Source organism: Zea mays, chromosome 10 (assembly GCF_902167145.1).
Source record: "Zea mays cultivar B73 chromosome 10, Zm-B73-REFERENCE-NAM-5.0, whole genome shotgun sequence".
NCBI lineage: Eukaryota > Viridiplantae > Streptophyta > Magnoliopsida > Poales > Poaceae > Zea > Zea mays.
In genome coordinates this window covers 96,923,951-96,928,251 of record NC_050105.1, presented here as the reverse complement: position 1 = coordinate 96,928,251, position 4,301 = coordinate 96,923,951, and the positions used below count along the sequence as shown (strand labels likewise).

The 4,301-nt window shown below is 40.5% G+C and overlaps 1 long non-coding RNA gene across 1 annotated transcript; it reads right to left on the bottom strand.

The window, feature by feature from the left end:
* Nucleotides 1–246: 246 nt before the first annotated feature.
* Nucleotides 247–1,572, bottom strand: LOC118473568 (uncharacterized). Its single transcript, XR_004853199.1, has 3 exons — nt 1,485–1,572; nt 591–686; nt 247–514 (listed from the first exon to the last, which is right to left on the bottom strand). It is a non-coding gene; the product is annotated as an uncharacterized lncRNA (long non-coding RNA).
* Nucleotides 1,573–4,301: the final 2,729 nt, after the last annotated feature.

Below are 4,301 nucleotides of genomic sequence, written 5' to 3'. Positions count from 1 at the left end.
TTAGCGACCGACCGTCCGTTGCTAATATTGTATATTTAGCGACCAACCGTGGGTTGTTGTACTATAGATTTAGCAACCAACCGTAAGTCGCCATACTATACATTTAGCAACCAACAGAAAGTCGTCCTTTTTACAGTTGTTATTAATAATAATATACATTTAATTAAGCACCACAAATCATAGATTTTTATACACAAATCATAAAGACATACACAGTTAATCAGTATACCACAGTCATAGATCCATCACATAAACACAAAAGCACCACAATTATATATTCACAAAAGCATCACAATTATAATATCATTCACAACTAAATCACTAATGTTTCATATCACTCCAACTATTGTTCAAAAGCCCACAACTATATCACTCTAGCTGCTCCAGAGCTGATCAGTCACAAAAGCACCAAAGCTACACTAATGCTTCAAGCAGTTCAAAAGCCTTCAGACAACCACTCCAGCTTCTTGTATCCTCCTGTTTTAAGGTACAAGCTTTCTTTGTCCAGAACACCCTAGAAAAAAGTACATCAAATTAGTATATTGTTGCTGCATTTGCAAATAAAAATACAGTTTTGATGCCTTATCTACCTCCACTAGATGGTGTTGCAGCCTTATGATGGAATGAATTTGCTTCTGGAATGCACAATACTTCATGTGCAACAGGCCCCCCAAAAATAGCAACTCCTGCAACACATCATAAGTTTATTTTTTAAGTAAGACGAAGCAATCCACAAGTTCATATAAGGGGTGTTTGGTTTCTAGGGACTAATGTTTAGTCCCTTCATTTTATTCTATTTTAGTCTATAAATTGCCAAATATAGAAAATAAAATAGAGTTTTAGTTTCTATATTTGGCAATTTTGGAACTAAATGGAATAAAATGTAGGGACTAAAAATTAGTCCCTAGAAATCAAACACCCCCTAAGTATTTGACTTTGATGAAGGTGAACTAATGGATTTCAAATAACAAGCATTTAAGCTCAACATGACCTGATTTATCCAAAACAATAAGAATTTGCGAACATATAAGAGATGTAGGCATCTGCCAACAAAATTCTAACAAAGAGTTAACATATTACTTGCATGTGAGTTGAACGTATTATTTGCATGTGTTTTATTCTTCCCCGCAAATAAACTTCTTTTCATGTACTAACAACTTATTTTGCAATCTTAACAAAGACATATTCTAAGAATTACAAAAGATCGACTATAACGGTACAGCTCACTTGACTCCACATCTGAACACAAGGTAGAACAATGCAAAAGTAGCATGTATCCTCTCCTGATTCAGGATACACATTAGGCCTTGTTTGGCTGCACTCTAATCTACCCTAATCCACATGTATGGGGTGGAACCACACCACCAAATGTTTATTGGGGTGGATTAGAGTGCAGCCAAACAAGCCCAAAGTTGCATCGAGAAACAAGGAGCAGCTATACACCAATAGTTTAAGCCTTAAGGATGCGCAAGTGAAATGCAAACCTTCTGTTTTGAGTGATAGCAGTAAGTCATCAAGACCTGGAGCCTTTATAAGATCTTTATGAACAAGCAATGTCTCCTGCAGAAAACAAAGGCAAATTATGTTATATCTGAATATGAAATAAGTTTATCTAGACTTACGGAAAAAGTAAGAGTATCATGAATTGTGCTGAAAATATCATATATGTCACAAAGATTTCTACTATGAAAGTAAATGTGCTATAAAAAAAGAGAAGGTGGATTACAAGGAATAAACATCTTGATAGACTAGTTATATATTAAATTAATTAGGCATAATGGTACAATCATCATTTTCATAATATATTACGCTCACCTTTAGTAAATCAGCAATTTCGTCTCTACTTGTAACAAAGCCAATAAGTTTTTCACCCACGTTGCTAGGAATGGCACCAGTTATAACCTATAAGAATTTTTTCAGGAAACGAATCTAAAAACATGTCATATCAGCATGAGAAAATACCTTATGCAATACTTTGTTTGATCTCATGGCTTCTTTTCCACCTTTCAAGAGAAGACCATTGCCACTTCGAATCGCTAAAGATGCAATCTACAGAATGATATGGAAGCTTAAAGATAGCTTATAAATATGCCTAAGTACTAAGCATGAACAAGTCACATGGTGAAAAGTAACTGGTAAATTACAATAAAAAACTACCTGGACCAAGGCATCAGGCCTGGACTCAAAAATAACCAATAGGACACCCAAAGGACATGATGTTTTCTCGAGAATTAAATTTTCAGCAACCTGAAAAAGGTACTCTTGCAGATGTAGTATTTATCTTTGGAAAATGTCAGCTTTTCATTAGTTAGAGTTTGTAAGAACTCACCTCTGTTCTTTTGAGTATTTGGTTGATTGGGTCTTCCATACGTGCAAGAGTGCGAATGGATTTCGCGAGGACTGATATCTGTAACATGATGAAATATGGTCAGATGGATACATGGAGCCCTCGCCTGCAACCAGCAGTCCAACATGAAGCCATGAACTAAGATATAGATGTTTCATGGATGGTGTTGCTTCTTGTTCCTGTACCTGTTGTTGTCGTTGATTCTTGTCCTTTTCTTTTACCGTCAAATTCTTCTTTTAGTTCTGCAATGAGATGAAGCATTGTCTAGTTAATATGTGTTTATATATGGAGTAAGCGTGGGATCCAATAGCTAGAAGTAAAAATAATTGTATACAGTTGGTTATAGTACATCACAGTGTTTATAAAAGTTCCTGACCTTAATTAAACATTAAAATGTTCTGCAAGAGATGATAAATGCCAGCGCTAAGCCTATCGGCACAAAAGTATTTCTTCTCTATTTCCAGCATTGTTATCTATCTGAAATGAAAATACATTGCTTACTTTTGATGAATTCTGAAACTTATTTCTACAGAGTGCAAACGAGAAGCATTTTCTTTATGACATTGTTGCTAATGGTCGTAATGGCGGCGACCGGCGGCTGTAATTTCCAGTATTGGAGGTACATTTGATTTCTCTTGTTTTACCTGTGTCAAATTATTCTTACTACCAAAGTAACTTCTAAAACATAATAAAAAATAATCTACCAAAGTAACTTCTAATGCATAATAAAAAAATAATCTACAAATAAACTACCTTCCGGTGAGGACGCATCTGGCAGGTGGCGCGGCGGCTTGATTTCTCTGTTGTCTGCTTGAATCTGGAGCGTTCACCGTTCACAACTTCGATTTGTTAAGGTGTGGTTGTTCCGTTATTGCCTGGTGCATGCTGTTCAGCCTCCGTCGGGCTGCCTCATCTGTAAAAAAAACGATCCCATTAGCTATAGATTAAATTAATAATACTTGGGTGTGAACGATCCCACTCACTAGCTCGATCATCGTTGTCATTACCGGCTTGTACTGTATTTACGAAATGAACCTAGTTGTGCGACGAACTGCGAGACGGTGACCTCCTGCTTGGCATCGGTGACGACGATGGGGATGCCGTTGCCGCCGTCTCCGGCTCCGGCTCTGCGGACGGCGCCCCCGCGACTGTCTTGCTCCTTGCGCTGGAGAGTGGAGACAGGGAGAGAGCCACAGCCGCCGGCCGCCGCTGGACAGGGACAGGGAGACTGGGAGAGAGCCGCAGCCCACAGCCATCGCTGGACAGGGAGAGCTAGGGTTGCCAGGTTTCGTAGTTGGCTAATTGGGTCGTGGCCCGTGGGCTGTGTCCTGTTGCCTAGCGCTCGGCCTAGTGCCTGAATAGACGGTGCTAGGTATTTCAAGTAGAATGGGTACTTCGGGTACCGCGGTTACTACCCGATTAGGCCCGAACTTAGTTCGGGTATTCAGTTTTGTTACCCGCTGGATCTGTTCGGGTAACGGGCTTCGGGTTAAACGGGTACGGGTTCGGGTATTTCGGGTTTAGGGCTTTGGGCTCGGGTTTTATGCCCAGATCTAAATGGCGCTACCTTTCCTGGCTTTAGGGTCAATCTATCAACCAAAAATTTCTCATATCCAGCATCTTGTGCTGCAGCTACATTGAACGACTGATTGGAGAGGTACGCGAACGTTTGGATTCCAGCGACCAGCGCTCACATCAAAGAGGGGATCCCGCAGGCCAAAACGTAACGAACAAGCAAAACCATCCAATACCTATCCAAACCAGCCTAAAGGCGAAGATGACTGGAAGGGAACATAGAACCCCGTTCGGATATCCACTCCACGCCAGAGGCGTCAAGCGTAGGGAGGGGATGCGGGCGCCTGCCAACGGGGAAGGAATGGAGGGAAGAGACACCGTTTGCGGTGGAGGGAAGGATGCATACGTGGATCTGGAACGGGATGTCGTCGGCCGGGCG